Here is a 22,772-nt window from a genome sequence, read left to right as displayed (position 1 = left end):
CTGGTTTCTACCCAGAAAAACTATAGAGGAAAACTGTGGCTGCCTACTACTGAGTATCAGGGGAAAAAGCAGAGATATTTTTAACAGACGGAATATCAGTGAACAGAATGCTAAGGAACTAGAAAACTTATTCCAATAAATAGGAAGCATATGCTCTGCCTAAAGCAAACTCAGCTTTTGCTATATACAAATTTCATGAGGGAAAATAATGTAGGAAATTGCGGAAATATCTGACCATAGGTGGGCTACTACCACTTGCTACAGGAGACCTGGAAGGCTGTGTAGATGGATCGGGGAAAGTGACAGGTGCGCCACGGTGCGTGGAGCCCTTGGCCATCTTGTCACGTGGGTCTGGGATCGTCCAGACTCTCAAGAGTCCTGGGGCACAGGGTCCAGACGGACACTCCCCCCCCACACAACCCCACTGTGTAATGGGGTGCACGGCACTGACAATCGGAACATCCCCGCAGGCTTCACCTCCCTGAGTCTCCAGGCATGGACGATGGCAGTCTCACTGGCAGAGATTCCTGGGCTTTGGGTTTTATGCCACAGGTTCTTCTTGCAACTAGGAAAAGCAATTTGTATGCATCTCATTAGCGAGATGCTAGTAATTGGGGATATTAATTTTATTGCTAAACCTGACAAATATTTTACTGTCTCCTGTAGTGGGTAATTGCATCCCCAACAGCCCATCCTTTTGTGCTGCCAGATGGAAAGGATGTGTGTTTGCCGTTTTCATTAATACAATTAGTACCTTAGCATCTCGCCTGCCTGCTCCCTGGCTGCAGGCTCCCTGAGACGGGGAGGAGAAGGGGAGACGAAGCGGGAGGCCTGCCCGGGGCGAGGCGCTGGGACGCGGTGCGGAGGGGCAGGCGGGAGTTACTGGGAACCGCAGCCGCCAGCCGGGAGGGCAGCGGGGGGAGGCGGCGCTGCCAGGCGCTAAGCCACAACAATAATACCGCCGCTGACAAGTGTGTGGTTAGGGAGCAACAACCCATTAAACTGCCTAAAACTCCCCCTGCTTCATCTGGGTCCCAGAGCAGCTCCCCACACAAAGGGCACCGCACACGTGTGGGCGTCGCTGCCACCCTCCCTCCCCGCAGTCGGACGGCGGACTCGCTGCTGCGGCCACTCCCGCCCCCGCCGTCCCCATCCTCTGTTCCCGTCGCCTCAAGCGCAGCCGCTCCCCTGGGAGGTGCTGGAAGGCCCCTCCGGCCAGGGGGATAGCAGCCTGCTCCCTTTCACTCAGGAATAGGAGCAAAAGTCCTGCTCCGGCTTCGGGGGCCTGCACGTTGCTCTCTGAATCACTCACTCCCTTCTCTATTCCCGCTCCGAAGGCTGCTAACTTTGCCAAATATTTACTATGCTCTTCGCCCAGGCTCCTCAGCCATCACAGGACTGAGACTGGCAGACGCTCACTTTTGATTCGATTTCCCTCTCGAAGAGATGCAGGCAATGGCATAACCTTCCTGATGGTCCCACAGAGGAGAACTTGAGTAGAAGCGAGTTCTAATCCTGGTGGGAAACTCTGAGCTTAATATGAACTCTTTCATTCGGGAATACTTCCTGAGCCTGGGATTTTTGAAACAAGGCTACATGGAAATACGCCAGCTGATTGGCTGTTTTCCCTGACTGGACCCGACTCACCCTTCCTTTCCAGCATATGACCCCTCAGCTTTACTATTCCAAAGAAGCTTTCCTTGAACACAGCTGTGCAAGATAACCCTTCTAGAGAATGCACTACCTGCTGCGTTCACTTACCACTTGGTCAGTGTTATCCTGTGTGACTCAAAGTGAAAGGATAGCTTGCCTGGACCTGTTGCGAAGTCTTTTTTTGTTTTGGATCCCACTCAAAACAGACAGTCTTACTACCTTATTATGAGCTTCCCGATAAATGGGTAGAAGGAATACATTCGTAGGTGATATATTTTGATTCTAAAATCCAAACAGGCTTGCCAAGCACTATGCCTCTTTCTTTGGTAGGTAGATGCAACCTGTTGTTTTTTAACTTTTTAATTTTTTTTTTTTTTTTTTTTTTTTGAGACAGAGTCTCGCTCTGTCACCCAGGCTGGAGTGCAGTGAGGTGATCTCAGCTCACTCAACCTCTGCCTCCCAGGTTCAAGCGATTCTCCTGCCTCAGCCTCCCGAGTGACTGGAATTACAGGCGCTGACCACCACGCCTGGCTAATTTTTGTATTTTTAGTAGAGACAGGGTTTCGCCGTGTTGGCCAGGCTGGTCTCGAATTCCTGACCTCAAGTGATCTGCCCCCCTCGGCCTCCCAAAGTGCTGGGATTACAGGCATGAGCAATTGCCCCTGGCCATTTTTTACTTTAAAAAGTATACCTTGATATGAACTAGACCTGTAGACCTTTATGAACTTCACTGAAGTGGCAAGCCTTTGAACGTTCTATCATGTTACCACTACGATGGACTAGTGTGATGTTCTATAAAATATTAAGACAATCAAGGTTCTCCAGGCTATATGATGACAACGTGCAGGAGCACTGCCATAGCCTGAGGTAAGAGATTGCTTCTGATTTCCATTGGTGGTAGGAATGGGTTGGGGGGAGGAATTTGTTAGGCTAATATCTGCATACCAGCTTCCAAGGGCTGCACTGTGGCACTGCTGATTAAGTATGTAATAATCCACAGTCATTCTCCAAAACCATCTGGCTTTTCTAAGAGCCAGGAAGGAAGTTAAGTGGAGATGTGGTTAGAATCCCACCTCTGCCTCTGTCAAGCCTTTAATGGGTGGCACTAACCCTGCAGTTCCTCTGGGGTGGTGGGTTTACTTTGGGTTACTAGTTTGGCATGGGGGAGTGGGTTGGGTAGGGCAATTCTAGGGTCTTCTACTTGCTACTGGCTCCTCCCTTATGGCCATAGGATACCTCACTCTGTGAGCTAGGAAATAGATATGAGGATCTCGGCAGTTTTTTGGTTGTTTTTTTTTTTTTTCCTGGAGAGAGAGTCTCACTCTGTCACCCAGGCTGGAGTGCACTGGCACAATCTTGGCTCACTGCAGCTCAGATGTGAGGGTCTTTTAATTACTAAATATATCTATTTTAAATATACCTCCTGAGGCTGGGAGCCACAAAATGAATCCATGATCCCACTGGACTTAGACCAAAACTCCCGCTTTTACCTGACTTCCATAAGCAGATTCTGATTAGTGAACCAAGGTAGGATTTCAGGTTTTAGCATTAGTCAGTTTAATTCCTTTCTTACTGCCTTAAAGAAGGGAGTATCCTCTGGGCCTTCCTGGGGGGATATGGCTAGGAGGGGTTAATCAAGCTGCATATAATAGATCCATTTTAGTTTTCTCATGCCTGTTCACATTTAGACTTCTTCCTCTGTCTATAGTATGCCAAGTTCTGGCATTTCATCTTTACTGACTGTGGCTTGCTGTTGAGATTGACCAATCTAGCCGACTATTAGTGCCACTTCCCAAGTGCTCAAACCATGACATTAAATACTGATTCCCAATTGTGCACCCATTTCAATAAATTCAGCTTAATCAAGTCTTAAGTTACATTCTTCTTGGCCTAACAACCTTACAATCCACTTAAATAAATGTTCTCCAGACTCCTGCTGATAAAAGTTAATGAAGTTCTGCAACTCTTTTGGCATAAAGTCTATCTCCTTGAGGCCTAGCCTCTATCCTTTGCAATCTGGACTATGCCGGCATTTTACTTTCTTTGTGGATCTGGAAGCAATGATGGGCAGTGGAAGTGGGTCTTGAGGAAAGTCACATTTTTTTTTTTTTGTAAGGGAACTGCCTGAGGAATAGTCATTGAAAGGATTTTATTCAATGGAGTTGGGGTTGCAGGGTATAAACTTCCTCAGAGAGGTTTAGGGAGATTTTAGGATTCAGATTCTTAGTCTCTTCCATGTCTACACAAATGTCTATATCGCATTTCTCAGGGTCCCATCTCTCTCCCATTAGTACCCTTTGCTTATTGTAAGAAATTGAAATGGAAGGATTTGAGTATTTAATTGGTTTTGCATCTCTGCAGCTATTAACATCATTTTTCAGATGTGGTCTTCTTCCATATCAGTCAATTGACTACAGGAGAAGGACTCCATTAGAGCTACTGCAGAGACGTTCTGATTTCCCGTCATGTTTTCAGTTGGGTATGCAAGGCTTTCAATATGTTTTTTTCCCTGTTTACTCTTTAGAGCCATCAGAGACAGTCAGTTGACTCCGCAGTCTTTATAATCACTATTGTCACCATGGTGACTAAGTACCACAGTCACTTTATTTCTATTGCCATCCTCCTTGAATTTATTCCTTGCCACCAACAATGGTAAGTCTAGTCACTGTTATGTCACTGAATGTCATGGATTACCAGTATCCACTGTTCTCCTGGTAAGGAGGTTACTTAAGAAGTTTTGTGCTTTTTAAGTATAAAAGCAATAGAATATCAGAATCCTACTGTGGGGGTCTGTTTTCTTGGGCCCTTCCTGGTACCTATTCTTATATTTCTCTGGAACCCAGAAGGCAACATGAGGCAACCACTAAGCCACACTCAAATGTGGCTAAGCTCTAGGTGCTCAGGTACACGAGAATAGGGGTAATTGACGTGGATTTAATAAAGGTAATATTTATAAAGATGAAGGCAGGGTGGCAGATTAAAAAATTGACTTCAATTCTTCATTCTTATCTGTATCTGTATCCTTTCATGCCCTCTTGATGGGTGGACCGTGCTTCCCTGCCTTGTGTCATTGGGCTTGGCCGTGTGATTTGTTTTAGCCAATAACATGTGAGTGGGAATGACAGCATGGCAGTTCTAAGCTTAGGTTTTCATAGGCATCATGTATTTTTGTTTGTTCTTGTGTGCCTCTGCTGCCACAAGCAACATGTTTGCTGATCTAATGAAGATGAGATAACATGGGGAACAGAGTTGCTCCAACCACCTCATAGATGTACAGTGGGAAGCATAGCTGCTCTAGCTAGCAAGGCATGACGTAAAGATGCTCAACTGAGCCCAGCGTAACTCAGCCCCACTCTAGCTGACTTGCAGATGTATGAGAAAAAAATAGTCTTTTAAAAGACACTGGACTTTGGCGTAGTGGTTATGCTGCATTAATGTTGCAATAGATAACTGATGCTCTGGAGTAAATAAAAAACATTAAGAGATGGGACAACCTCGGAGATGTTGATGGTAGGCCGAAGGATCAAGGGGAGGAAGCAGTTACTAGAACCTGGAGAGTAGCTAGAAGTGAGGACTGTATGATAAGAGCTGTGGCCTTTGGTTGAGGGATGCAGGCAATCCATGAGAACCAGGGAGGGAGGCAAGGGGAATGAATAGCATCACCTTGCTCTCCTCCTACCCTCTGATCTCTTCCTGGTGCCTGCCATTGTCCAACCTAGAAGGCTAAGGAGCTCATTGATGCAGGTTATTTAAAAAATCCTCCTAGTGCATAAACACAATGAAGAATAGGTCTGGAAGGGAAAATAGAAAATATCTAAGCCATTGTGTGTCTGAAAATATCTTTGTTTTACCCTCATACTTGTAGGACAGTTTGGTGACATAGAATTCTAGGCTTGAAATAATTTCCTTGAGAAGTTTGAAGACAATCCCACTACTGTGTATGTATCTAAAGGAAATAAAATCAATATGTTGAAGAGCTATCTGCACTCCCATGTTTATTGCAGCATTACTCACAATAACCAAGATATGGAATCAATCTAAGTGTTCATCAACAGATGAATGGATAAAGAAAATGTGGGGCCGGGCGCTGTGGCTCACACCTGTAATCCCAGCACTTTGAGAGGCTGAGGCAGGCGGATCACGAGGTCAGGAAATTGAGACCATCCTGGCTAACATGGTGAAAGTCCATCTCTACTAAAAATACAAAAAAAATTAGCCTGGCGTGGTGGTGGGCACCTGTAGTCCCAGCTACTCTGGAGGCTGAGGCAGGAGAATGGCATGAACCCAGGAGGCAGAGCTTGAACTGAGCAGAGATTGTGCCACTGCACTCCAGCCTGGGCGACAGGTTGAGACTCCATCTCAAAAAAAAAAAAAAAAAAAAGTGGTACATACACAAAATGGAATACTACTGGGCGGTAAAAAAGAATGGAATCCTGTCATTCATAAGGACATGGATGAACCCAGAGGACATTATGTTAAGTGAAATAAGCCAGGCACAGAAAAATGAACACTGAATGATTTCACTCATATGTGGAATCTAAAACAGTCCATCTCACAGAAGTAGAAAGGAGAATGGTGATGACCAGAGGCTTGAGTAGTTGATGGGGGGATATGGAGGTATTGGTCAAAAGATATAACATCATGTGTCATGTAATGACATTTCAGTCAATGACAGATGGCATATACAATGGTGGTTCCATTAGATTATGATGGAGTTAGTTGAAGAAATTCCTGTAATCTAGTGACGTCGTAGCAATACTAACCTTGTAGCACACTTATTATTATTTTTTACAAATTTAGTGTAGCCTAAGTGTACAGTGTTTACAGTGTTGATAAAGTCTACAGTAGTGTATGGTAATGTCCTAGGCCTTCACATTCACTCACCAGTCACTCACTGACTCACCCAGAGCAACTTCCAGTCCTGCAAGCGCCATTCACGGTGAGTGCCCTATACGGGTGTATCATTTTTAATCTTTTATACTGTACTTTTACTGTACCTTTTCTATGTTTAGGTATGTTTAGATACACAAATACTAGCCATTGTGCCACAATTGCCTACAGTATTCAGTACAATAACATGCTGTACAGGTTTGTTACAGGAGCAATAGACTATACCATATAGCTTAGGTGTGTAGCGGGCTGTGTCATCTAAGGTTTGTGTAAGTACACTCTATGATGTTTGCACAATGATAACATCATCTAAAGGTAGAGTTCTCAGTATGGATCCCTGTCATTAAGAGATGCATAACTGCATAATTACAGTTAGGATAAATAAGTTCGAGAGATCTATTGTATAGCACAATGACTATAGTTAATGATGATATATTGTATGTTTGAAAAATGTGGCCAGGCTCAGTGGCTCACAACTGTAATCTCAGCACTTTGGGAGGCCGAGGCAAGTGGATCACTTAAGTCCAGGAGTTCAAGACCAGCCTTGGCAACACGGCAAAACCCCATCCCTACTAAAAATACAAAAAAAAGTTAGCTAGGCATGGTGGCGTGCACCTGTAATTCCAGCTACTTGGGAGGCTGAGGTGGGAAGATCACTTAAGCCTGGGAGGCAGAGGTTGCAGTGAGCCAAGATCACACCACTGTACTCCAGCCTGGGTGACAGAGCAAGACTCCATCTCAAATACAAAATAAAAGAAAAAGAAAAAAAATGCAAAGAGAGCAAATCTAAGTGTTCTTATCACAAAAATGATAACCATGTGAGGCAATGCATTTGATTTAACTGTTCCTCAATGGATATATACTTCAGAACATCATATGGTACATGACAAATGCATACAATTTTATCTGTCAGTTAAAAATGTCCAGAATAGGCAAATATAGAGAGATAGAAAGTACACAAGTGATTGCCAGGGCCTGAGGGGTTGTAGGGAGAGGATGGGGGCAGAGAGAAACAGGGAATGACTACTAATAATTATGGAGCTTTTTGGGGGGTTAAAAGAATGTTCTAAAATTGATTTTGGTGATGGTTGCAAAACTACAAACATACTAAAAACCATTGGATTGTACATTTTATTTTATTTTATTTTATTTATTTTATTTTATTTTATTTTATTTTATTTTTTAGAGACAGAGTCTCGCTCTGTCGCCCAGGCTGGAGTGCAGTGGCGCAATCTCGGCTCACTGCAAGCTCTGCCTCCTGGGTTCACGCCATTCTCCTGCCTCAGCCTCCCAAGTAGCTGGGACTGCAGGCGCCCGCCACCACGCCTGACTAATTTTTTTTGCATTTTTTTTAGTAGAGATGGGGTTTCACCGTGTTGGCCAGGATGGTCTCGATCTCCTGACCTCGTGATCCACCCGCCTCGGCCTCCCAAAGTGCTGGGATTACAGGTGTGAGCCACCGCGCCTGGCCCATTTTATTTTATTTTATTTATTTTTTGAGACAGAGTTTCGCTGGTCACCTAGGCTGGAGTGCAGTGGCACGACTTCGGCTCATGCAACCTCCGCCTCCCGGGTTCGAGCGATTCTCCCAGTGCCGACCACCATGCCTAGCTAATTTTTGTGTTTTTAGTAGAGACAGGTTTCACCATGTTGGCCACTGTGGTCTTGAACTCCTGACCTCGAGTGATCCTCCCACCTTGGCCTCCCAAAGTGCTGGGATTACAGGCATGAAGCACCGTGCCCGGCCGGATTGTAGACTTTAAATGGGTAAATTGTATGACATGTGAATTATATCTCCATAGTTTTATTTTTTTAAAAAAAAGTTTGAAGGAATTTCCAGTGGACTCCACTGAGAGGTTTGAAATTCTTTGGAGTTCTCACTCTTCATGTGTGAACTGTTTTGTCTCTCTCTGTCTATCTCTATCTGGAAACTAGCAGAACCTAGTTTTTGCCCCAGTCAAATTTTCACAAATTTTTACCATGTGCCTTGCAGTGGACTTGCTTTTTTCATTGTTCTAGACAATTATAAGTTTCTTTCAATCTGGAGACTATGCCCTTTTGTTCTGGAAATGTTTCTTGAATTGTTTCATCCATGAGTTACCCTATTTTCTTTCACTGCTCTCTGTTTCCAAATTTCTATTTTTCTCTCTTCTATTCTCTCTCTTTGTATTTTTACTCTTCTTTCTGGGAGATTTCCTTAACTTTTTTTCTTCAGCCCTTCTATTGAGTATTGTTTTTAATAGCATTCTTTTTTTTTTTTTTTTTTTTTGAGATAGAGTCTAGCTGTATCACCCAGGCTAGAGTGCAGTGGTGTGATCTCGACTCACTGCAACCTCTGCCTCCTGGGTTCAAGCCATTCTTCTGCCTTAGCCACTCAAGTAGCTGGGAGTACAGGCGCGTGCCACCGCACCTAGCTAATTTTTGTATCTTTTGGTACAGTTGGGATTTCACCACATTCACCAGGCTGGTCTCGAACTCTTGGCCTCAAGTTGATCTGCCCAGCTCGGCCTGCCAAAATGTTGGGATTACAGGCGTGAGCCACTGTGCCCGGCTGAGTTTTACTTTAAAAGCATTTTAGAATTGAAATATGCTTCACATAATATAATACTCACCATTTTAAAGTGTATGCTTCAGTGGTTTTTATTATAATTACTACATTGTGTATTTAATATAATTACTACTTGCATAATTGCACAAATTACTTCATCCCCAAAATATTTCCATCACCCTGTACCTATCAGTAGTTAGTCCCAACTCCCCTCTACCTTCAGCACTGAAAATCACTAATCTATTTTCTATCTCTGTATTTACCTATTCTGGACATTTTATACTAATAGAATCATAAAATATGTGGCCTTTTTTGTTTGGCTTCTTTCACTTAACATAATGTTTTGAGGTTCATCCATGTTCTAGCGTGTAACAATATCTATGTTATTATTTTTTATGCTTGAATAGTATTTTGTGGTATAGATATACTGCATCTTTTTAGTCCATCAGTTGATGAATGTTCGAGTTGTTTCTCCGTTTTGGCTACTATGAATAATGCGACCATGAACATGTGTTCACTAGTTTTAGTGTTCGCGTGTTTTCAATTCTCTTGGGATATACCTAGAAGTGGAATAGCTGGGTCTTATGGTAACTCCATGTCTAACTTTTTGAAGAACTGCCAAACTCTATTTATAGAGTTTTAAAATTCTGCAAACAAGCTTTACATTTCTAAAAGCTCTTTTTATTCATTTTCTGAATGTTTCTTTTTAAAAATTGAACGTAATATCTCTCTTCCCTCTCTGATGATGTCAATACTTTTTTTTTTTTGAAATTTTCTTCTCCCTGCACAGTCTGTCTTACAAAGTTAATTTAATTTTTTTTAAAAAAATATTTGTTTTCCCAAATATCTCAATCCTTGGCCAAGCCAGAGTGACTGTATTCAGGAGTGGGGAACCAGAAAGCTGATTGGATCATGGTCTTGATCATGCGGTGCGGGTGGTCTCAACTTGGAGTTTCAAAGTGATTCGATCGGACATTTGTTGAGAACTCCTAATGTTAGTCATCTTTAGGCCAGATGTTTTCAGAGAAGGACCTTCCAATCTCACATCTAGAAGGTTAGGATCTTTCTACCAGTGCTCTGGGGAGCGTTTGTTAAAGACGATTGGAAGTCTCTGCACTTATGATTCAGAACGCCCGTGACCACTGAATCCTCCTCTTCGGGCATGGTATTTCCGTCCTCAAAGGGGCCTGGTACCTCCCAGTCTAGAGACTATTCTATTTCTTCTGGACTCTACACCTCCAGATTTCTGCCAGTATGAGGGAGGGGCAGGCTCCCAGTGGCATGGAATCTAAGGATCAAATAACTCTCAAAAAAGCTTTTACCCATGGCTTTTGAAATTTAGCCCTCTTAACTTTTACTTCTTTTTTTTTTTTTTTTTTCGGATGGTGTCTCGCTCTGTTACCCAGGCTGGAGTGCAGTGGCATGATCTCGGCTCACTGCAACCTCCACCTCCTGGGCTCAAGTGATTCTCCTGCCTCAGCCTCCTGAGTAGCTGGGATTACAGTTGCCCACCACCACACCTGGCTAATTTTTTTTTTGTATTTTTAGTACAGACAGGGTTTCTCCATGTTGGCCAGGCTGGCCTGGAACTCCTGACCTCAAGTAATCCACCCGCCTTGGCCTCCCAAAGTGCTGGGATCCGACTTTTACTTCTAGTTCTGGCAGTACCTGGTACTTGCTAATCTTGCGCTGTTTGTGAATTTTGTGATGCTAATTGTGTTGATTCTCAGCCTTCCTCACTCTGTGGGCTTGGGATTTGGCTCTCGTAGTCCTGCTGGATAAATTTGGTTTCCAGCTTTCAAAACGTGGCGATGCTGTCTCATTTCTTGTTGCCCTACCCATGTGTTAGTTAAAATCATTTGCTGTTGTTGTAATGGAGTTTTTGGAGGATGCAGAATTAGCTGTATGTTTTCAGTCATTCGCGTTAATCTAGAAGTCTCCAATCCACCTTTCTAAGTAAATAAATCAGACATTTTTATTTCTATCCAAATCAGTCATGGTCTAATCAGGAGACAGAAACCACTGTATTTATTTTAACAGATATAATTTAATATAAATAATTGTTAGGTATACAGAATTGTTAGCATAGTGACTGAGAAAGCTCAAAGAGAAGACACAGCTATTATGGAGATAGAAACTTCAAGAAGCAGCTACCACCCCTAGGCCCGAAGCCCTGAATTACTAAAACTCTGAAACTTGGAGAAAGAGCCTCAGGGAGCTGAAACTCAGTACTCTGAGGAGGAGCCTGATAGGCTGGGGCTGGTGTTTCTCAGGGAGCATGATGAGGCTGAACACAAGTGCTGGGACACTGGATTCCACTGTTCCTGGACTGAATTGCTGCTTGGGAATGAGGAAGAAGCAACGTGATACCAACAGGCATTGGAAGATTGTGCCACTCTCCACTTCCAGCCCTGAAGTCTCCTCTAAGGACCCCTATTCTCTGAGCCTAAAAAATCCACCTGGCAGGGGAAAAATGTGGTTTGAAGAGCCCAACTCCAGCATCACAAAGCCAACCAGAAGTGGGACTGGAAGCTGAGCACCCACAGCTTAGTACTACCCCTTTGGCTACTCGGATTCGTATGCACATGACTAAACTCACTTAAATTTCCATACAACCACAAAATTGACTGTTTCTACCTTCCTACAAACAAAGGTATTTTCACTTTCTCCCCCAGTATGAGGAGACACAAAGTTCAGGCAGCAATGGTATTCATATGGGGGAGAGTCTCATGATCTATTCTGGGCTATATATTAACTACTGGTCAAATTCAGTCATAGTCCAATCTGAATATTCTGTTTCTAAACACTACCTTGCTTTTTTTTCCTATAGAGATGAGGTCTTGCTATGATGCCCAGGCTGGTCTCAAACTTCTTGCCTCAAGCCATCCTCCCATCTCAGCCTCCCAAAGTGCTGCGAATACAGGTGTGAGCCACTGTGCCTGGCCTAAACACTACTTTTTCATCCCTGCTTTCTTCCTTAGTTTCCCTCAGTTGGTTCAGAATTTGGGTTGGGAAGAGGGGGTATTATATATTGACCCTCTTAAACTCTAAGTGTGCTTATCATTGTGTTTATTAGCTATTGTGCCCATTTACATTTGTAAGAGCAGTATAAGTGAGTTCCAGTCATTCCACATCATCCACTTAGTATTGTCAGACGTTTTAATTTTGCCAATCTATGAATGAGAAATTACATCTCACTATTGCTTAATTTGCATTTCCCTTGTGGAGGAGGCTGAGCATCATTTTGCCATATGTTTATTGAACTTGAGTTTCTCTTCCGCTCATGTATTTTTTTTTTTTTTTGAGGCAGGGTGTGGCTCTGTTGCCCAGGCTGGAGTGTAGTGGTGCCATCATGGCTTACTGAAGCCTCGACCTCCTGGGCTCAAGTAATACTCCCACCTCAGCCTCTCAAGTAACTGGGGCTACAGGCGTGAGCACCATGCTAGGCTAATTTTTTTTTTTATTTTTAGTAGAGATGAGGCCTTGCTATGTTGCCCAGGCTGGTCTTGAACTCCTGACCTTGTAATCTTTCTGCCTCAGCCTCCTAAAAGAATTGGGATTACAGACATGAGACACTTCTCCCAGCTGCTCATATTTTTTGCTTAATTTTTGAGTTTTTTTCCTTGCGGATTTGCAAGAATTCTTAAAAAATTTTTTTTTGGTGAAATATATTTGAAACATATAGATAAGAATAGAAGATAATTTAAGAGATATTCATATTCCCACCATCCAGCTTCATTAAATCTTAACATTGTCTTATTTCTTTTAAAGAAATAAAACATATACATACTTGCCGTCCTTCGGGCCTTCTTCTTCAATCCTGTTCTCCTACTGTTCCTCCCCTACGATAATCACTATCATGAATTTAGTGTTTACCATTCTCATGCAAAGCTTTTACACTGAGTAGGAGTTTATATTCTGGATACTAATCATTTGTTAATTTTATGCATTTTGAATTGCAAATATCTCCTCACATTCTGTGCAGTGTTTTTCACTTTGCTTATGGTGTTTTTTGATATATGAAAGTTTTTAATTTTAATATGATCATATTTATCAGATGTTTCTTTCATGGTTTGTGCTTTTTGTGGTATAACTTTTCTGTGGATGTATGTCTTATCTGCTTGGTGAATGTCTATTTTTCCTTGAGGAAAGGACCATGATTTTTATACTTTTTTCATCCTCTATAGTCTTATTATTATTATTATTATTTTCTGAGACAGGGTCTCACTCTGTCACCCAGGCTGGAGTGCGGTGGCACAATCTCCTCTCACTGCAATCTCCACCTCCCAGGCTCAGGCTATCCTCCCCAATCAGCCTCCCGAGTAGCCTGGGACCACAGGCACGTGGCAGCATGCCCGGCTAATTTTTTATATTTTTGGTAGAGATGGGGCTTCACCATGTTGTCCAGGCTGGTCTCAAACCTTGATACTCGAGGCATTTGGGCCAGATAATACTGTGTTGTGGGAGGATCTGTCCTGAGCATTACAGGATGTTAGGTGGCATCCCTGGCATCTGCCTATTAGATGCCAGCAGCACTCCCCTTTTTCACATGGAGCTGTGACGACCAAAAATGTCTCCAGATATCGCCAGGTTTCTCCTGGGGGGTGAAATCACCCCTGGTTGTGAAATACTATCCTAATTAAATGGTCCTAAATTATGGGTTCAGAAATAACGACAGGCTGCTGAGTGATGGAAGGTGCTGACTGGCTTAAGCTAATCTAGATTTATCTCCAGGTTTGGTTCAACCTTTGTTCTGGGTTAATGAATGTTCTAGAAACAAAAAGAAAAGTTAGGTACTAGTAGAAAGGGCAAAGGTGGAAGTGGAAGTGATGCTAAATAATCAATAAATGGTCACTCCAGAAAACTGTGATATGAGGCTCAACGTGGCAGCTAACTGATCATTGCCACCCTTCTCCCATTTTAATATCCAATAATTAATCCAGAGCCCTCACCAGCAGCTCATCCATTCCAATTTTCTCTTCTCTTTGTCACTCAGGTATATACATTATAGCAAAATTAGAAAGGAATAACTACGTCAGTGGTTCAGAAAAGATGGCAAACACTGACGTGGTATTAAGTTTTGGGCATATCAGGTGTTCAGTTGCTACTTATCTTGGTCTTTTTAGGATGCCATAACAAATACCATAAGCTGGGTGACTTAGTAACAGAAATTTATTTTTTCACAGTTCTTGGGGCTGGAAGTCTGAAATCAGGGTGCCAGCATGGTTGAGTTCTGGCGAGGGCTCTCTTCCTGGCTTGCAGACGGCCACCTTTTTACTGTGTGCTCACATGGCCTTTCCTTGGTGCCTGTGTGAGTGGAGGCTGGGTGGGGGGCAAGCTGTCTGGTGTCTTTTCTTATAAGGGCACACCCTTATAAGGGACCCACCACATTAACCTCATCTAATCCTAATTGTCTCCCAAAGTCTGTCTCCAAATACCATCATATTAGGGGTTATAGGACTTCAACATATGAATTTTGAAAGGAATACAACTGAGTCCATAGCATTACTAGTTGGGGCTTTGGTAATTGTAATTCATTTAGAGAAGAAATGTGTATTTTTTTCTGTTATAGATTATCCCCTGACAAGCAAATACGCTTATCATTGAATTTTTATACAGGTCACATTAGAGGAAGCAAAGGGTTTAAAAATGTGCAAATATGCCAGAAATTTGCAACTTAATCGGTCATAGGTCAGGTTTTTTGGGCATAGTTTTGGAGACAGAATTTGAGCATAGGTGGTTTACTAGAGAGTGCATTCGGGAAAAACACCTGTAAGGATGACAGAGAAGCAGGACTGGATAGATGAGGTTGAACTGCGATAAGGTTACAATAAAAGTTTAGCCAATCCTTTGGGCAAGAGCTGGGATGGCTCTGCAAAACTGTCTAAATTTGAGGTAAGGGATCAGCCCTGGTACCAGAGCACTGACTAGGCATTAGATGGGGGCTGCCCCCAGGGAGGGGACAAATTTAATGCTGAGGGCAATTCTTAGAATAGAGGCAGCTTTAAGTCCTGAAAGAGTGGGGAGAAGGGGGCATATCTGGGTAGCACATTACAGCATTGACTATATTACTCAAGCAATCCAAAGGCCAGTGTCTCTAAACTCATTACTGGGACAACAGCACTGCAGTAATCATTCTTTCCTACCAACTGCTTGTTAAGGGTCCAGGTAAGCATATTTTCTATAATTTCAAGGAATTAATAAACAAGTTTTTCTGATAGCTTCCAAAATTGGGTTTAGTACTTGGTTTATTAAACTGGACCGTACTTCTTAGTAATATAGTTTCAGTGGTGTAAGATGCTATACTTTTTGTCATGAAGTCTTTGCCCAAGCCTATGTCCTGAATGATATTGCCTAGGTTTTCTTCTAGAGTTTTTATGGTTTGGGGTTTTACATTTAAGTCTTTAATCCATCTTAGTTAATTTTTGTATAAGATGCTATACGTTTTGGTCAGAAGCCTTCTGAGATAGGAGTGTGTCTTCAGGGGTAGAATAGTGGCAGATTCTCATACCTTCCCCATTGTATCTGACCCTCTTAGGGTTGTAGTTCATACACTTTCTGTGGTAATCTGATGGTCTTGCAGTGTTGATAGTCCTTTGTCAAAGTGTATGGTGGCTCCTGAAATTTTGGTTATAATAACATCACTCCCCAGCAGGCTTTAATTTTTGGATCTACACAACAGAGGCTGCTTACTTTGAAGCCTATTTCATTCATGAAAATAATTTCACATTCTGAAGTATTGTATTCTGCAGGTACAGACTCTTCTGAGAGAATCACAGGCATAAATAATTGTCAATCCGAGTAGCTATATTTGTTTTATTTTTTTATTTTTTATTTTTTTTCTGAGACAGGATCTCACTCTGTCACCCAGGCTGGAGTGCAGTGGCACAATCTCAGCTCACTGCAAGCTCCGCCTCCTGGGTTCAGGCCATTCTCCTGCCTCAGCCTCCCGAGTAGCTGGGACTGCAGGTGCACGCCACCATGCCCAGCCAATTTTTGTATTTTTAGTAGAGTTGGGGTTTCACCATGTTGGCCAGGATGTGCTCGATCTCTTGACATTGTGATCCACCTGCCTCGGCCTCCCAAAGTGCTGGGATTACAGGCGTGAGCCACCATGCCCGGCCTCCAAGTAGCTATATTTGTAAAAAGCACTTCAGATTGGAAATGAGTTTATCAACATCATGAATTGATACAAAATGGATTATATGTTCATTACAGATAGCAGGAAAGGGAAAATAGGAATAAAAGTAGAGTCCTAGTCCTGTTTATAATGCACTCTAGAAATATCCTCAAGCCAAGAAACCTACAGGTAGGAAATTAGTACCTAGTTTTTGTATTTCCTCCACCCCCGGGCTGCCCCAATAAAACAAGAACATTGGAATAATTTTACAGGGGAAAATCCAAGTTTGAAGATAATATGGTGTCTGCTGAAATATTTCCAAATGTTAGATAGCTCAAGTGGAATACCTAGGAATTCATCTAACCAAGGAGGTCAGAGATCTGGACAAGAAGAACTACAAAACACTGCTGAAAGAAATCAGAGACGAGGCCAGGTGCAGTGGCTCATGCCTGTAATCCCACCACTTTGGGAGGCTGAGGTGGTAGAATCACTTGAGCCCAGAAGTTTGAGACCAACCTAGGCAACACAGGAAGATTCTGTCTCTACAAAAATAAAAATAAAAAAATTAGCCAGATGTGGTGGCATAAGCCTGTGGTCCCAGCTACTTGGGAGGCTGAGGTGGGAGGATGGCTGCAGTGAGCCGTGATAGTGCCACTGTACTCCAACACAGGTAACAGAGCAAGACCCTGTCTCAAAAAAAAAAAAACAAAAAAACCCCAAACAAACAAAAAACAAATCGACAAGCAAATAATCCAATTAAAAATGGGCAAAGGACATGAACAGACACTTTTCAAAAGATGATGTACAAGTAGCCAATAAACATATGAAAAAAATGTTCAGCATCACTAATCATCAGAAAAATGCAAATCAAAACCACAGTGAAATAGATCTCACACCAGTTAGAATGGCAATGATTACCAAGTCAAAAAAGAACAGAGGCTGGTGAGGCTGAGGAGAAAAGGAAATGCTTATACACTCTTGGTGGGAATGCAAACTAGTTCATCCACTGTGGAAAGCATTTGGATATTTCTCAAAGAACTTAAAACAAAACTACCATTCACCCAGCAATCCCACTACTGGGTATATACCAAAGGAAAATTATTCATTCTATCAAAAAGACATGCACTCATATATTCAAAGCAAAGATAAGGAATCAAGCTAGGTGCCCTTCAACAGTGGATTAGATAAAGAAAATGTGGTACATATATACCATGGAATACTACATAGCCACAAAAAAGAATGCAATAATGTCCTTTGTAGCAAAATGGAGCTGGAAGCCATTTTTCTAAGCAAATTAACATAACAGGAAACCAAATATTGCATGGTTTCACTTATAAGTGGGAGCTAAACACTGAATACACATAGACATAAAGATAGGGAACAATAGACACTGGAGGCTACTAGACGGGAGGGAAAGAAGGGGGAGTGAGCTGAAAAATTAACTATTGGGTACTATGCTTACTACCTGGGTGACAGGATCATTTGTAGCCCAAACCTCAGTGTCACACAATATACCCATGTAACAAACCTGCACATGTACCCCTTAATCTATAATAAAATTTGAAATTATATAAAAAAGGGAAAGCTCAAGTTGTTTTGAGGTATAGAAACTATTGGGTTAATTTTATTGAGGAATTGGGGAAATTACTGTTCAGTTTGCTTTAGAACAAAGAAAGTGAATGATGTAATAGTTTAGAGGCGGAATGACAGTGATAATTCAAGACCTTATTCTGGGTTCATCTTGGAATCACAGAGACATTGTTTGACTGAGCTTCATATCACAGTGGAACAGAGAAAAATTCCCTCCAAATTATGCTGGGTTTGTGTCTATTAAAAAGAACTGCTTGATGATCTCGACAGAAGACTCCTTCTCCATAGGTACAGTGTTCATAAGAATGTTTTATGAAAAATTCATGTTGACAAACTCTCACACTTAGCTTCCCACAGAGAAAATTTTGCATATATTTCTAAAACAGTTCAAGTTCTCTCTCTCTCTCCCTCTCTCATGATTTTTCATACTCTCTTAGACCCAAAGCTCTTTCTATACAGCCTATAGTCCTCTGTTCTACCAGCTGAGCTATCAAAGGGTGCACCCAAAGCTCTTTCTTTTGGGAGAGTCTCCTTTTTGCATTGCATAGCTCCAAGAAGCACCATTAGCATTGCAATTTATGTGGCAGGCTACCCAAATTTCCACATTCCCATGTCTTGTTAACCCCTCACATGCTGTTTCATTTTTCTTCCTTTTATTCTTGATACTTCTCTCATCTTTGGTTTTGATGAATAATTCACAAATGTAGTGTAGTGAGAAGCCAGGTGGTGATTAAAGCATTGTGGTGGATATTTGTTAGTTGACAACATTCCTCTATTCCTCTATTTCCTATAGGAGACTTCAAATTTCCTTCACTTTCAGCCAGATATTTTTGGGCAGAACTGACCTACTCCAGGGACAGGTTCTGACAGTCAAATGCATAAATTTATTAGCATATTCCTTTTCCCTGACCTCAATAATTGATTCAAGGATAGATGTATTACCCAATCAAAGCTAATTAGATGGAAGGAGATTTGCTAGGACTCCTTCAACTTCTGTATGAGGCACTAGAAGTGATTCATTCCTTCCCACTGCATATAAAAAAGGCGCTAGGCAGTGAATAGAATAACAAATCTCTATCTTCATGGAGCATAGATTTTACTGAGGGAAGCAGGCTGTAAACAAGATATATTAGATGGTGTCCAGAACTATGGAGATACATAACAAGGAGAAAGGGGAGTGCTTTTTTTTAAAAGCTGTTTTTGGTAGGGGGGTGGTTCAGGGAAGATCTCATTGACTTTTGCTCATTGACTAAAGACTTGAAGGAATGGGGCAATGTTTGGGGAAAAGCATTCCCGGCAGAGGGAACGACATATGCAAAATCCCTGAGACAGGAGCATACCTGGAATGTCTGAGGAAGAGCTCTGAGGCCAGAATGGCTGGAGCCAAGTGAACAAGTGATATGGGGGTCAGAGGTAACAGGAGGAAAGATCTCCACAGGGCTTTGTGACCATAAGGAAGACTTTTACTCTGAGTGAAATGAGGAGCCGTTGGGGGTTTTAAGCAGAGGAGTGACATGATGTGACTTAAATTATAATAGGATACTCCGGCTGATGTGTTGAAAGGGGGAAAGGGTGTGTGATGGTTCATTTTTTTGTGACAACGTGACTGGTTAAGGGATGCTCAGATAGCTGATAAAATGTTTCTGGAAGAGATTAGTATTTGAATTAGTAGACTAAGTAAAGAAGGTCTTCCCTCACCAGTGTGGGCAGATTGACATTGAGGACTTGGGTAGAACAAAAAGGCAGAGGAAGGGCAAATTATCTTGGGAAGGGTGCACCACACCTTTTGGTACATGGAGTTGACTATAGTCAAATTCATAGGAAGTCCATAAAGTTTAAAAGAGAACTTTATTGGCAAAAGTACCAGTACCAACTAAAAGGCAGAGGAAGGTCAAATTCTCTTTTGGAGCTGGGACATCCATTTTTCTCTGTCCTTGGACACCAGAGGTGCTGGTTCTTGGGCCTTGGGACTTCGGGACTCACACCAGCAGCCCCCCTGGTTCTCAGGGCTTTTGCCTTGGACTGAGAGCTACACCATTGGCTTCCATGGTTCTCAGGCCTTCAGACTCAGACTGAATCACACCACTGGCTTCTCTGGTTCTCTGCTTGCACACAGCATATTGTGGGCTCTCTCAACCTCCATAAGTGCATGAGCCAATTCCCATAATAAATTCCTGGTCATATATCTATATATATTCTATTGGCTCTGTTTCTCTGGAGACCCTGAGTAACACAAGGTGGAAGCTGGGAGAAGAAGGGATAGTGAATGCTCGGCAGTTATGATATCTATATATTGAAATATTGGTTCCAATTTTTCACTCTTAACAGAATTGGAAACAGAGATAAAGGGAGGCAAATCTTGAAAGAAATTGCGGGTGCACCACACCTTTTGGCATGTGGAGTTGACTATAGTCAAATTCATAGGAAGTCCACAAAGTTTAAAAAAGAACTTTATTGACAAAAGTACCAGTACCAGCTAAAATAGACATTCTACAAGATATAAACAGATTATTGGCCTCTAATTTTCTACAGGCAGAAAGCAGGTTGAAGAACCCATTTATCCACCAAAAAGGGCATATTCTCTAATGTCCTTTGCAAGTGACTAAGGAAGATGAGGGAAAAAGAATGATTCCCTAGAGTGTAGAACAAAGAGCTGTGGAGGATAGACTGGAAAGTCATTCTTAGGGAGCAGAAACAGTGCCTAATCATGAAACATATAATTCCCTCCAATGGAGGAACCTGACAACCATTGTCCAGTGAGGTTTCCTAATTGTTATGGACCAGTGGCTGTGATCTGCTTCCATTTCTCCCCTTTGTGAATAAGAGTATTTTTTTGTGGTTATTATTGTCTCTATTCCATCATTTGTTGTATGTTTGGTATGTGATAAAAAGATGCTTGCTCTTTTAATTCATAGGTCCCTATATCAAGAAGGGCTATATCTGGACCTGATGTAGATCATGAGATCCTGGATTTCAAAGATGTGATGGAACTTTTAGGGGTTTTGGGATAGGAGTGGGTCTATTTTTGCATGTGGTAAAGACATAATTATAATCAAGAAAGCAGATTGTGGTAGATTAAATTACTGGTCCCAATTCTTCACTACCCTGTAGTAGTATTATGCACACATGAAGCCTTTGCTATTGGTGAACAGTGTATTTCCTCATCCTCCTCACTTTGGGCTTCATTAGATGACTTTCTTTTGTATATGGGATGTCAGTGGAAGTGATATGAGCAAAAACTTGAAATATTCTTGCATGCTGGGTTTTCCTGCTTGTCTTGTGTGACCAGCATGAGAAGAGCTTGTCCTGGATAACGTCTTTCAGCAGGGGCTCAGAATAGGACACGTGAAGCAGAGGCGCTGCGCTGCAGCTGACCCTTGGGCCCACAGCCTGAAGCAGACCTTCCTGTCAGCCCACAAACCCACAGCTTAGAGCTGACCTGAACCTAACCTTGAGATTGTAGTCCAGCCTAGCTTAGCTACATTACCAGTGACCTACAGACCCAGGAGAAAAGATAATTGTCTTAAACTACTGACTTTGGAATGGGTTGTGCAGTAGTAGTGAGATAATCACTGGCCAATATAGGTTATTGCAATAATTCACAAGGCTATCATGGGAACTAGGACCAAGGCGGTAACAATGGAAGTGGTGAGAAGTAGGCAGATTCTGAGTATTATTTTATAGGTACAGCCCACAGGTTTTGCTGATAGATTGTATATGGGGTGTGAAAGAAAGCGATGCATTAAAGATGAATCCAAGGTTTTTGGCCTGAGCAAATGGAAGAATGGAGCAGCCATTTTTGAATGGAAAAACTTGGGTGTGGGGGAAGTTTCAGATTTGGGGGCAATATCAGGATTCATTTTTTATATGTTACTTTTGAGATGCCTATAGACATCCAAATGGGGATGTTATGTAGGCAGTTGAATATAGAAGTTCGCAGGCAGAGGAGAGAAAGGTCTGGGAGTGATCATTAAGAAGATTGGATTTTAAAGCTATGAAACTGCAGGAAATCAAGTGAGTGTAGAAATGGGGTCGAAAGACTGAGCCTAAAGGCACTTAGCATTTAGTGGTTGGGGAGTTGAAGAGTTACCACTGAAGGGAATTGAGAAGGAACAGCCAGAGAGATAAGAGGAAAACCAGATAAGTTCTAATAAAGTGTCATTCATATGTGTTGTTCTCATAATATCACATCCATTGCTCACCTTTTCCTTTTCCTCCTTCACTACAAATATCACCACCACGAGATCTGTGTGTGTGTGTGTGTGTGTGTGTGTGTGTGTGTATGGAATGCATAGTGTTAGTCACTTTATGTGTATAACAGGAGAATTACTGAAAAAGCTAACTCATCTTTTTTTTTCCTGCTATATACTCACTAGGGAAAAAATCCCTTTTTTCCTCTTCTGATCTCTCCAGGTCAGGGAATCTAAGTCTTTGCATAAATTCTGGGTCCCCCCTTGACAATCCTCTAAGCAGGATGGCTCTGTCGGAGAGGGGAAGGTGTTAGAAGCTGGTGCTTTCAGTGGAATGGGAGGGACGAACAGCTGGAATCCTGGAGGAGAACTGATTTCTTTTCCTCTGTAAGCCTCGAGGAGAGGGGTTAAGGAGGAGAGGAAGGGGGATATTAGAGACTTGTGTTTAGCTAGCATGAAACTCTCTATAGTGGCAGCAAGATTTTGGAAGGAGAAAGGCTGCCTGTATGAGTGGACATTAGAGAATGAAAGCCACAACCTTGAAAGGGTTGGTGTGAATCAACTGTGTTTGAGTGGCGATCACTTGGGGGAACCTCTGTTGCAGAGCCTGATAAAGGCTCAGTGCCAGGAAAGGCAGTGAGGCACCTGAAATAAAACTGCTTTGCAGAAAGAGCATGTCTAAGCCTAGGACAAGGATCAAAGTGTTTGTAGGAGAGTATTGTTGTGACAACATAGACCTGGTTTTAGAATCTCCTCAGGACTGAGCCATCCTGGCTTGTTT

Source organism: Gorilla gorilla, chromosome 9 (genome assembly GCF_029281585.2).
Source record: "Gorilla gorilla gorilla isolate KB3781 chromosome 9, NHGRI_mGorGor1-v2.1_pri, whole genome shotgun sequence".
In the NCBI taxonomy this organism is placed as follows: Eukaryota; Metazoa; Chordata; class Mammalia; order Primates; family Hominidae; genus Gorilla; species Gorilla gorilla.
This window is presented reverse-complemented; position numbering follows the sequence as displayed.